This window comes from Protopterus annectens, chromosome 4.part0 (genome assembly GCF_019279795.1).
Source record: "Protopterus annectens isolate FY-2018-M chromosome 4.part0, PAN1.0, whole genome shotgun sequence".
NCBI classification, from domain to species: Eukaryota; Metazoa; Chordata; order Ceratodontiformes; family Protopteridae; genus Protopterus; species Protopterus annectens.
Window position 1 is genome coordinate 623,851,338 of NC_056733.1, and position 13,610 is coordinate 623,864,947.

At 45.4% G+C, this 13,610-nt stretch overlaps 1 protein-coding gene across 1 annotated transcript in view; it reads right to left on the reverse strand.

Annotated features, from left to right (window-relative positions):
* Positions 1 to 13,610, reverse strand: part of CIT (citron rho-interacting serine/threonine kinase) — a 3,433,971-nt gene that overhangs the window by 242,698 nt on the left and 3,177,663 nt on the right. The gene's annotated exons all lie outside the window — the stretch shown is intronic.

Sequence of the window (13,610 nt, forward strand, 5' to 3'; positions counted from 1 at the left end):
TTGATACCTCCTGTTTTGCCAATTCCCTTAGAACGGGTGAGACGTCTGGAAGGGAATGATGCGGAACGGATACCTCTCAAAGGGATATTGTAGCCCTCGGATATGATCGACTGTACCCATTTGTCTTGAGAGAGGGAACGCCAGGCTATTGGGTACAGTGACAATCTTCCCCCGACTGCCTCCAAGGGTGGGCAGTCGGGCAACACCTCAGGGATGCTGGAAGGGTTTATCAGGGAGAGTCTCCTGCTACCCTGATCCTGCGGAGCCCCTCTGCCCCTAGGGCGGCGCCTATTATTATTACTCCCTCTGCCTCTGGGGGTAAACTGACCACGTGTGTCCAACGTGACTCCTTGAGATTTACGGAACCACATTTTCCCTCCCTTCTGACCCTTTGGATAGGGTCTTGAAGGGGTGGAGAAATGGACTCCTACGGCAGAAAGGGTCTTGCCGTCTTGCTCACACCTGGTCAATGTATCCTTCACCTAAGGCCCGAACAAAGCTGAACCGTCAAAGGGGGTATTGGTGAAGGACGCCTTAAAAGGGTCTGCAAAATTACAAAGCCGCATCCAGGCCTGACGCCTAAGTGCCACTCCTGTGCCTGCAGCCCTACTCACCCCATCGGCTGCATAAGAAATGAGCCGCATGGAGGAGTTAGTCAAAGAATTGAGGATTCCTAGCTGTGAGGCAATCTTTTCCTGAGCCCCAGCGGCTGAAGGATCCTGAACCACTTCACCTAGTTCCTTGAGAATGTCTCTCTGAAGTCTGGTAAAGTGACAAAGGTAGTTCAGCGAACGCATAGCAAAGGTCGCTGAAGAAAACATCCGCTTGCCATACCTGTCCATGGTCCTAGAATCCTTATTAGGAGGATGGACAAGCACAGAAGGATCAGCAAGTTCCTTCTTGGTGGCCACCGCCACCACCATAGCATCAACAGGGAACGCCCTTAGAAAGAAACTGTTTTTCTGCCGGGGCTGTAATGAATTTGGAGGGCCTCCTAGGAACTGGTTCCACAGAATCCGGTGCTGCCCACGCCTTCCGAGCCACTACTTGCATGAATGGGTCGAAGGGCGGAGACACCCAGGAGGTGGAGGGTCGAGATCCGAAAGCCTCCAGGTATACCGACTCATCCTCGGAGGGGTTAATGGAAGGCCAGTTCCCCCTCTGCTTAAGGAGTTCCAGGATGTCTGAAAAGGAGACATCCTCAGAGGGGGACCGTGGGGAACCCTCCAATGATGTAGTAGACTCAGGGGAGTCTGTGTGCTTCCTCTTACACGTCCTCTTATGCGGGGGTTCTGCTGCAGGATTAGGAGAAACCTCGGAAGAGGAAGTTATTCCCAATGGGGAAACCTGGGGCGATGGATCTCTGGGTCCGGAAGCAAGAGGCTGGCAAGAGACATCAACAGGCACCGAAGATGGAGGAGCTAAAGGAATAGACCGTTGACCTAGCTCGGGGGCTAGGACACTCCTCATCACCTCGAAGGCTCCTCTCCCAGGGAGGCCAGAAGACTCCCGCTCCGAAGAAACAGGAATCCCCGGCCCCACCGAAAGAGAAGGCTCCGAAGCCGATGTCGGTGCCGAGCTCACCAATGCCGAAGCTCCAAGAGGGAGAGCAGGGTCGGACAAGGGTCCGATGCCACTCGCCCCCTCGGAGCCGACAAGGGAGACCCGACGACCGGATCCCTCCAACGAAGGTCTCATGGAGGAGATCGGAGCCGAAGACGTCGGAGCCGAAAGGGGAAGTATCGGCTCCGGCGCACCCAAGGTCACCGTTCCGAGAAGCTCCGGCTCCAAACTCTGAAGGAGAGTCGGAGGAGGAAGTTCGGGGGGAAGAGAAATAGCAGACGTCTGTTGAGACGGGCTATGGAGCATTTGGGCTAGTGCCTGTGACTTCAACAGTCTGCTTACCACCCTCTCTAAATCATGGTCTGATAGCCTGGAAGATCTTGAAGATCGGCTCCGATGGCTCCGCTCCGACAAAAGAGGAGATCCCGGTGCCGAACGAATCGACTCCAGGGAAGGAGACCGAGATCTCTTCCTGGATGGAGCCATCGGAGCCGATGACCTCTCGGGTCCAGATGGAGCCGAAGACTTGTCGGCTCCAATACTGGATAAAGACACGTCGGCTCCAGCCGGAGCCGACAAAGCAATAGGCATTAGTGTGTCGGAGCTGGTCGGAGCCGACACAACAATCTCCAAGGTAGAAAGATCGGCTCCAGCTGGAGCCGATCTCGACTCCGAAGGAGTCGGAGCCACAGCCGAAGTCTTAGGAACTACAGCCTGGGCTCTAGATGGCTTAGAGGGTTTAACCGACCAAGCCTTGGTCGGAGAACCCTCTGGCTTCAACAAGCCACGAAGAATTAATTTATTTCTTCATTCCTGCAGGACTCTCTGGCTAAAGGAGTGACAAATGGCACAGGAGTCCTGCAGGTGTAAAGGCCCCAGGCAATACACAAGAAGTGTGACCGTCTGTCAGAGACATTTTCTGACAGCACGAGTCACACTTCTTGAAGCCTGAGACCTTTACCTCTTTAGACATAATAATGTCCAAAAACAGACAGACACACAACAATCACACAGTTAATCCCTAAAAACACACACACACACAACCTGACAGGAATTAACTGAGGGGGAGGCTTAAGGCCTGAAGGAAATAAATCCTAACCTAAAGGAAGGGAACATAGGGTAGGAGACAAAGTATAAAAAATATATCCAAAAAAGGACAAATAGAAAATAAGGGGGAAACTCTGACTAATCTGACAGAAATTGAAAACTTTACCTGAGCTGGTAAAAAGGAGACCTCTTCGCGAAGCGGCAAACGAGATCTGGTGTAGTCACGCCTTGCATCATGGGATATAGGGTTGCCTTGAGCTGGTAAAATGAGTTCTCGAGCTTAGCAAGTGCCGAGTCGGAGCCGAGGATCGGCTCCGAACCCATCCAGCAAGAATGAAGGCGAGTTTGACAACTTAACATCAACATTTTGACCTGTTCTTTGATGTTTTCTGCACATACCTCTCAACCTGGAAATATCAAAAATCTGGACAAGGCACATGAAAAAAAGGTACAAATCTGTACGCTGATTAACATGAAATTTGCATACATAATTATGTAACCCCACCCACTTCAATGGAATTGTGGGATACCAACTTTCAAACGCAAACTGAAGAACAGACAACCAAAATATGGCACCGGAGTCCCCCTGCAGTCATTCTAATGTCCCACTACCTGGCTTAGGCTATTTTGCCCCATTTACCACAAACACAAATGTGTATACTGCTTTACTTCTACAATGATTTGGATTTTTATTTTTACATTTTATAGCACAATGCACAAACAACAGTCATCTGCTAGCGCGGGGAGTGCCTTCTGTGTGGAGTCTGCATGTCCTCCCGGCGGTAGAGTAGCATTCCGAAAGACTTGCGTGAATAGGCGTGCCTTCCTTGAAGATTGGGCATTGAGCTGGCAGCTTGGCACTGTAAAAATCTACTGACAATCATTAGCAGACTGGAGTTCCGCTGTGGCGACCCCTAACCAGGAAAAGCCGAAAGACAAACAAACATTAAAACTTCTATGCCCTTAAAACTCACATTCATTGAATGAAACAAAATGCATGAACCAATGATGACAAAACTGCCCAATTCAGAACATTTAATTCCATCATAAGTCTACTTACACACATGAACATATATATATATATATACACACACACACACACACACACACACACACCCCTCAATAGCAAATAAATGGCAACACAAAAACTTTTACTCTAGCAATTTTCTAAGTTTATAAGCTCAGTATTTGAAGTCTGAAATTCAATTGCCTGCCATTATTTAGTGAATTTTATTCAATCCTATAGAGATTTGCCACAAAATCTGGAAAACCACAACAAAAATATGATGCATACACACTGCTTGCATAAATATACCTCCACAGTCTGCAACATCATCCTATTCACACCAACATAACTTATTACCAAGAAATTTCTCTTCACTCTAACTTACATAAACATAACATTGAATTGGTAACAAATACACCCACTAAGCGGCTAGATGCAATAACCAATGACAATTTGAAATCTAACTATCAAGTAAAAGATGTAATTAAGAACAAACTCAAAATATTGGCACCCTGTACAGGATACAGTCTTAATTAAAACCACTTGTGTCAAAAAGTGCACCAGAGGAAAATTAAATTAAGTGCTTTCGTTCTTTTAGTCTTTAGAATGAGACAATAATAACAAGACTTTCTCTTTCAAAGGCAGAAAAACGTACAACAAAGGTCAGTAACCAAAAGGAACTCAACATCTGACATATTTATTAGCAGAATAAAAATGAGTAAAAACACCAATGCAAATGACAAAACTTTCATACTATTCAGACCTGGTGGCATATTCTCAGACACACACACACACCTTGATGTGCACTTACTACTTGATGCATGATGCTCCCGAGCTTCTTTTTCCCCATAAATATGACGAGTCGACGACCACCAAATAAATCCAAATGCAATGAGCTGCTGCTTCAACGATAAATTAAATTAAGTAATCCATTCAAATGTGTTCTTGTTTCCCGCTCGCTGCTAATACATGCAAAATGAGCTGCAGCTGCTGCTTAATCCAAATGAGTCCCACTCGCTGCTTCCCTAATGATAATACTGGATTCCAGCCCGGCCCCTAAATAAAAATAATCCAAATGCGTTCTCTGTTTCCCGCTCGCATTTTCAGCCGGAAATGATGACGTGAGCTGAAAGAGTTCAATTCCGACTGGCTGACAGCCCTGACGGAGCTGACGTCATCGCGCACGTGATGACATCAGCTCTGACAGCGGGATATTTGAAAATATTTAGAAAACCAAAAGAAAAAATCGGAAATGAAGGAGTGCCACTCGGGAATCGTGGCACCCCTTCATTTGGACCCCAAAACTCGGTAAAAAACAAGTAATTCGGTATGGTTGAGAGGCATGTTTCTGCAGGCTTGCCTAAAGGCTTCTCAATATATTCACTCGCTTATTTTTAGGTGAGCTAACCTCACCCAAATCACTTCCATCAGTCTCAGTGTCTGTACTGGAAGAAAACTCAAACACTTGAATGTGTGACAGCTGCAACTGATGTACGTTTTAATATCAAACGACCTCTCTTCCATTTAGGTCTAACATTTTTTTTTCTTATCACCCTCAGCAAAACACACAGCCCGCTTAGCTGCCGTCCAAGAATAAACAGTGTTACTTTTAGAATCGTTCATATCATCATGGTTATGCTTTTTACGCTTATGACTTTTCAACTCAGTCTCTTATTCATTAACCTCTTTCGTTATACTGCAGGCATATAACTTCATAATTTTTATGTTTAACAAATGTCTGCACCGATTCAGTAAAGCTACCTAAAGAATTACCAACAGACACTAATTGTTCATCATAAAAGTCAATAAGTACCTCCAAAAACATCCGTGAAGCTGTCCATTGTATAGCACACTATTTATACAGGAAGCCTTTATTCAATGCCAAAACCTGGTTCCACATAAGCACGGAGCCCTCTTGGAGCTATACCTGCACTCACATAGGCCTTCAAAAGCTTAATATGCCAAACTGTGGCACTTAGCTTCTTAGTAGAGAAAGTCAAATCTTTGAACGCTCATATAATATCCGTCTTAGAAGTAGTCATAGCGTTATAGTAGAAGCAGCGTTACTGGCCATTTAAAAAAAAAAAAAGAAGTTCTGTTCTTACTATAACATTCCATTTGTGTTGTCCATCTTCATTTCCATTAACCTGTGGGTCTTGGTTCTAGATTGGCTGCTTTTTTTTACAGCTTAAGCTTCCTGACTTGAGCTCCTCCCTATACCCACAATGCCCCTCTCCCACAACGTATCTCAGATTGAGTTTGCCAGAAAAGGCATAGCACATAAATACATTTACTACATTAGCTAAACTACATAACTGTATAAACTAAACGACATCAGGAGGTCAACATAAGGGACAGAAATTCCTTTGATTATGCAACCAGGCTTCCCAAAGATGGGGGGGCAGGAAGGTTGATAGAAATGAAGATGGACAACACAGGTGGAACGTTATGGCAAGAACATAACTTCTTTATCTGTCGTCCTCTTCATTTCATTAACCTGGGGGACACAGTCCCCACATACTAAGATCCAAGAAGGCCCTCGTTTAGGTTCATAGGTAGGTACTAGGCTATCTGTCCGAGGGCATTTATAAGCCTAGCCAGACTGTGTTGGGTTTCACCACCCATTGATTAATTAACTGATCCTTGTCAAGCAGAGCCTATGAAGTGATCCCAGGGGAGTATTTTCTGTTACCCATCCACTCGTCAAGGTTTCTCTTGAAGAGTGTTAGTGAGGGGCTCTGCCTGATGTAATTTAGAATTTTGTTCCAAAGCATGGGGAGTCTATGTGACAGGAATCTATCCCTCCAGCATATTCTATTTAGTGTTGTGGCGAGGTTTAGCTCACTGGAGCACGTGGCTTGCATTGATTTGGATTTCTTTAGGTGGAGCATGTCCATCAATTCTGAGTTGGACACGGCTTTGTAAGTCAGGCAGAGATCACCTCTAAGTAAGCGAAATGCCACCGAGTACAGCCGGAGTTTTTTCAGTCAGGCTGCATAGGACATATGTTTGAGGCCAGTAATCCTCTTGGTGAGGTACTTTTGTGGTCTTTCCAGCTGTTAGAAGTTTCTTGTGAGGTACATCCCAAATGGGGCATTATACTCGACGATAGGTCTAATGAGTGACAAGTAGAGGGGCACTATAACCTCTTTATTTCTAGATGCGAACCCTTTAGTAATTAGATGGGCCACACAGAAGGATTTCCTAACTACTCTGGCAATATGATTGTCAAAGGAGAGATCACTATCTACCTGGGTCACCAGATCTCTTATTACCTCTTCTGTATTAAGGGGGCTGCCACCTATGTGGTAATTCGTGGATGTTTTGTTTTTCTCAAATGGGATGACTATGCATTTTTTGGCATTTAGCTTGAAGCCATGACTTTGACACCAGGTGTCCGTCGCAGTAAGGCCCTTTTGGAGGATGTCCGTGTCAGCTGAAGAGTCAATTATGGCTCTCAGTTTGCAGTCATTGGCGAACTTGGTTAGCCCTAGTCCTCCTGTGTTTGCCTGTACTTCTGAGAAGTATATGCTGAACAGTAGGGGTCCCAGGACCGAGCCTTGCCACCACTTGTGACTGGTTTAGAGTCTGACCTAGAGCCCGCTATTCTTACCGTGTGAGTTCTGTCTGTAAGCCAGTTGGCAACCCATCTCGTGACGTAGGGGTTTATGTTCAGGCTGGTGAGTTTTTCTGTAATACCCGAGTGGTGAATGGTGTCGAAAGCCTTGGCAAGGTCAAGGTAGGCTGTGAACCACCTTTCCCTCGTCTATGGCCTTGGTGACTGTCTCGAAGAAGTCAACCAGGTTTAGTAGGCATGATCTGCCCTTAAAGCCGAACTGGGTCGGGTCAAGTGTTTGGAGGTTCCCAATGTCTTTGTTAATGAGTTCCATGATGATGCGCTCCATAGCCTTGCAGACCAGGCTAGTCAGGCTTATGGGGCAATAGTTACCAGGGTCAGTTGTGGCTCCTCCTTTGTGGAGAGGAATAACCGCTGCTGTGCACCATTCTATGGGCACGTAGCCTGTGGAGAGGCTGAGGTTGAACAGCGTGTTTAGGTGGGGGGTTAGTTCGTTCTGCAGTTCATGCAAGACGCAACCTGGGTCATCATCTGGTCCCATTGACGCTGTGTTTTTGGCTTTTGAAAGGGCTGTTTTCACCTGTGCATCTGTGATTTTTGGGACACTACACTTTTCCGGTATTGTTGTGGGTCCTTTTGGAGGTGAGAGGGAAGTGAAGTTTGCACTGAATCTATTTGCCAGGATGTTGGCAATATCGGTAGGTTCAGTATATTTTGTGCTATTTTACACTAGTTCAGTGCACATCTGCAAGTTGCCACTTAGATTCTTAACATAGCTAAAGAAGTATAATCCAAGCTGACAAGAATGGAGTGTGGCAGGAAAAAACAAAAATATTCCAATTATCAATAAAAATACTCTTTATTCACAACGGTCCAGACAGATAAGCGCTTTCGCTAAAAAGCATCATCAGATCTTAAAACGTCTCAGCCCAATACTAAATCTTTATATATACAGGTTTAAAAATCTCATACCCAATCGGACCTTAAAATCAATTAACTCCCTTAAAGCTATATGACATTTATGGTAAGTATCACTACAGTATCTATACAAAATTATTATAGTGGAGAACAGGTCAGAACCGAGCTAGGTGCCAATTGAGTCAGGTCCAAGGCTCCAAGGACAAACTCATGGGACAGCGCTTCCTGCTCTCCCAGGTATCGTTAGGCCTCTTAGGAGGGGATTGAGCCCCTGTACCTATGAGCTGGCGGATGGAGGCAGCAAACTTTAAGAACCAGCTTTCTCCCCCTGCCTGCCACAGCCTGGAAGGCCTGACAAATTAGGCAAGGGACCTCCAGATGAGAAGGCCTCAAGCAATAAACACACTTCCTGTGGGTGTCAGATAAGAGAAACGTCCGCCCACAGGAAGCGCATTTTTTGAAATCTTGAGGATTCGCTGACATGATTAAAGAAAAGATAAAGAGAAAGAAAGTCGTCTTTTTTTTTTTTTGGAAAAGAAGGGGGTGGGGAGACAGAGAGGACTATCTGCAGAGAAACCTGACTAAAAGAGAAAGAATTAAGTTAAGTTTAAACTAGAGAAGAAACTACCGCAAGCACTATAAGTCTCAAACAGAAGAGGAAGAATATAAAAGAAAAAAGCACTCACAAGAACCTAACACACTAACTTTTACCGGAGGAAGCTCAAGAGCCAGGCAAGCTTGCTGCTGAAGCAATGCATGGCAAATGAGATCTGAGGTATGGTGTGGAAGCGGAGCATTGTGGGTATAGGGAAGAGCTCAAGTCAGGAAGCTCAAGCTGTAAAAAAGCATCTGATCATTTACAAGGATTGGAACCAAGACTTGCAGGTTAATGAAATGAAGACAACAACATCAGACCAACTGGCATCCTCTATCTCCAAATAAATTCTAAGAAAGCATGCAGTTTTATATATATATAAAACACACACACACGCGCACACACACACCTATAGATATAGACAGAAAGATATAAAACAAAGTACAAGTGGAAGAAGAACAAGAAAGAAGGTAGTATAATATATAATAAAATACAGCCCTTATCCAAAACACTCTAAACACCTAAGCTGTAAAGACCACATCCATTCGCAGAAGCAGCAAATTAGTTCTTGGGGTAATTCTGACTAGAGTGAGAATTATGAGTATGGGGAGGAACTCAAGCTACGGAGCCAAGTTTTCAAAAGTGGCCAAAGTCAGATCTGAGACCCCCACTGGTTGAGGAACAGACAAAAAAGACATCAGATCTAAAGAACTAAAAACATTTTTACTGCTTGTATCTTGCCATCCATAACCATAGGCATCAGCTTCCAATTTATCAGTTTTAGTATTCTTAGCTGCCATAACAGAATCCTTTTAATCCACACTCCTAATTTAGAGGTAAATGTTAAGGTGAAAACAGATTATATATTGTGTGGAGGTAAAAAGTTGGATGAAAGGTGAGGTGTACAGCTAACTATTAAGGTAGATGAGAGCTAAAATGTTGTGTAGAGGTGACTTTTAAGGTGGGTGAGAGGTGAAATGTTTGTTTGAGGTAACTGTTAAGATGGATGTCAAATGAGATGCATCAACAGACAGAAAGTACAGTTGTGAACACTTAGCATAAATGTAGATGTTCGAGTGTATTCAAAGATGCAGTCATCATACTTGGGTTATCTGCCTGCCGGTAGCTCTCAGTCAGCCTGAATACCACAGTCTTGGGATTTCTATGTCAGATGCTGTCGCCTCATCCATGACGTCAGGTCGTCAGGGGTATAAAACATGCAGCCGACGCCATTACATCAGTTTTTCTTGCCCCAGATGTCAGGAGCCCCCCAAAAATAGGAAGCAATCAAATGGTATGGAACAGCTCCAGTAAAAAGTAAATACCATTTCCATAAGATATGGCAAAAAAAAAGGATAGGTAGAAAGTATAGAAAGACAGGGGGCTGGAGGGAGGGTAACCAGGACTGCAACAGTGAATACACTCGAACATCTACATTTATGGTAAGTGTAGACAACTGTACTATGTTCTTCGTGTTTCACTGTTGCAGTCATCACACTTGGATTGATTCCCAAAGCTGAGGAAGGGTGGAGGCAATCAAAAAGTAGCAGAGCTGGCTAGCTGGCCTTGTAAGACTGCTGTGGCAAATCCAGCTCTGGATTTAGAAAAGATAGGTAAGTGGTAATGCTTGGTGAAGGTGTGTTCAAAACTCCAGTTTGCAGCTTCCAGGATGTCCCTGGTAGGGGCTCCCCTGAGAAAAGCTCTAGAGGTTGAGGTAGCCCTAGTGGAATGAGGCCTGATCCCCTGTAGGGTAGGTTTTCCATGGTGGTTGTAGCAGAAATTGATGCAGTGTGCTATCCATTTAGAAATGGTTTGTTTTGAAATGGCCTTGCCCTCTGCTCCTGTAGCAAAGCTGACTAGCAGCTGGTCAGATTTTCTGAAAGGTTTATTCCTGTCAAGGTAGAACCTGAGCGGTCTGTGCACGTCCCAAGGAGTGCAGGATCCTTTCCCCTTTATTCTGAGGATTAGGAAAAAAGGTTGGCAAATAGATGGATTGGTTTAAAGCCACACTGGATACCACCTTGGGCAAAAAAGATGGGTTAGTCCTGAGGGAAACCCTGTCCACATGGAAGATAATGAAGGGTTCCACAGCCATAAGGGCCTGTAACTCAGACACTCTTCTTGCTGAAGTGATGGCTAGCAGTAAGGCTGTTTTCCAAGAGAGGAATTTTAACTCTGCTGTAGCAGTAGGTTCAAAAGGGGGAAGTGTGAGCTTCTCTAGTACAAAGTTAAGGTCCCAGGCAGGAGTGGAAGCTCTCCTAGGGGGTCTTAAATTGTTAGCTCCTCTCAGGAACTGTTTGATCAGAGGGTGAGAGAAGAGGGGTGGCTTAGTATTGTAATGAGCTGAGATGGCAGAGGCATGAATCTTAACTGATGAGGAGGATAGGCCTTTGTGGAGCAGCTCTACTAGGTAATCTAGGATTTGAGACAAGGAGGGCAAGGCTGTGTCCTTCCCTTGAGACTGGCTCCAAGAACAGTATCTGTTCCTCTTTTCTGAATAGTATTTCCCAGTACTGGGCCTCCTGGCCTCAACGATAACATCCAGCACCTGTTTGCTGATGGTTGCTGGTGATGTATTCAGGGAATAAGCCAAGCTGCAAGGTTCAGGGTTTGCAGCCGAGAATGCAAAATCTGTCCCTCCTGCTGGGACAGCAGAGAGGAGTTCTGCTGTAGGTGCCAGGGTGGCATTGCTGTCAGACTGCATAGGAGTGGGCACCAGTGCTGGCATGGCCAGTATGGTGCAATAAAGATTGTCCTTGGCCTATCCTGTTTGATCTTGAGGAGTAATTTTGGAAGGAGGGGCAGGGGAAAGGCAAAAATTGAGAGGTTTTGTCATGTGAAGGATAGGGCATCCACTTTCCAAGCTTGGCTGTGGGGAATTCTAGTGCAAAATTCGTTTAGTTGATGGTTTTGGGGGGACGCAAAGAGGTCCACCTCTGCTGTCCCCCACCTGTGTATTAGAAGTTTGAATGAGTTTGGTTCCAGTTTCCACTCATGTGGGTCCATTAGATTTCTGCTTAAGTCGTCTGCCAGTGAATTTTGTTTGCCTGGAAGGAATTGAGCTTGCAGGTGCACTTGGTTGCTTAAGTCTGTTCCACAGAGCCATGGCTAACCTGCAGAGTGGGTAGGAGTGAGTTCCCCCTGCTTGTTTATGTGCAATATAACTGGTGTTGTCTGTCTTTGTCAGGAGTTGTCCTGGCAGGATACGGTGTTTGGAGGCTGTCAGAGCATTCTTTAAAGCTAACATTTCTTTTTGATTGATATGCAGGTGAATTTGTCCTGGGCTCCATTTGCCTTGAATGCATTTGCTTGCCATGTGAGCCCCCCCCATACATAGTCTGATGCGTCTGTTGTCAGAGTTTGGAGGGTGGGGGGTTGTGAGAAAGGGAGTCCCTTGTTGTGGTTGCAAGCCTCTTGTCCACCAAAGGAAGTCTGTCCTTAGGCAAGACAAAATAGGAATCACTGCTTCCAGGTCCTGGGAATGTTGACACCAAAGATTTTGTAAGGTACCCCTGACGTTTCCTCATATGCAGTCTTGCATATGGAATCAGTAGAATACATGAGGCCATGAACCCTAGGGCTTGCAGGATTTTTCTTGAAGATAGCTGGGTTTAGGTGGCCAGTAGTTTAAAATAATTTGTCAAATAAACCTGCTTTTCTGGAGTGAGGAATGCCATCTGGGAAGTTGTGTTCAAGCTTGCTCCCAGGAATACAATCTTTTCGCTGGGTACCAGATGTGATTTCTTTACATTGCTGGTGTACCCCAGAGAAGTTAGGAGTCTCTTTACAAATGTCAGGTGTTGACGTAGCAATTCCTGACTGTCCGCCTGAATCAGGCAATCATCCATGTATGGGTAAATTTTAATATTTCTCTGCCTACAGTAAGCAATGGCTGGAGCCAGGCACTTTGTGAATATCCTGGGCGCAGTAGATAAGCCAAAGGGAAGTGCAGAGAACTGATAGTGCATAGAGCCTGCCCTGAAACGTAGATATTTCCTGCAAGATTCCCTTATGGGGATGTGCAGATAAGTCTAGGATGACTAGCCAGGAGTCCTTGGCTAGCACAGGAAGGAGCTGCTGGAGTGTAAGCATTTTGAATTTTGGTACCACCAGGAAGGTGTTTAGGGCTGACAGATCCACAACAGGGTGCCAAGAGTTCTCTTTCCTGGGCACCAGCCTGGAGTAGAAACCCTGTCCCCTTTGCTCCATTGGCACAGGTTGAATAGCCCTGATACTGAGAAGAGAAAGTACTTGCTTTTGGGCCTCTGTCCACTGGTTTGGAGGAAGGTCTGGCAATCCGCTTGGGGTTGGCAGAGTGTGGAAATAGAATCTGTATCCCCAGGATACAATGTTTAAGACCCATCGGTCCTGGGTAATATACTCCCAGTTTTTTGCATGCAGGGCGAGTTTTCCTCCTAGGGGTGCAAGTACTTGGGCATGGCTGGGAAGGATTAAGGACAAGTCATTGTGAACTTTTGCCATAGGGGGGTGGCTTACCACTCCCAGTTTTTGAGGAGGGAGCACTCCATTGTTTAGATCTGTGCATACCCTGAGACTGTAGTCTTTGTGGTCTGTTGCCCCTGGGTTTGGGCTGAGAAGGTCTGGAAGGGACTGGAAAGGACCAGTTTTTTGAAGGCCAATGCCTACTGAATCTAGGTGGCTGTACATGTAAGAAATATTTAACAGTTTGCATGGATTTAGCTTTTTCCTCCATCTTTTTAAGAACTCTTGGTTTAATGGAGCATCAAGTAATTTTGCCTTGACATGGTCTGGCAAGATTTGTTCCTTCAGCCAAGCTTGCCTTTCCAGAACAAACCCAGTGATAGCAGCCCTGCAAGATGCTTCTACGGCATCAAAACCACACTGCAAAGTATGTTTACCAACTCGGTTTGCAGAATGCATTA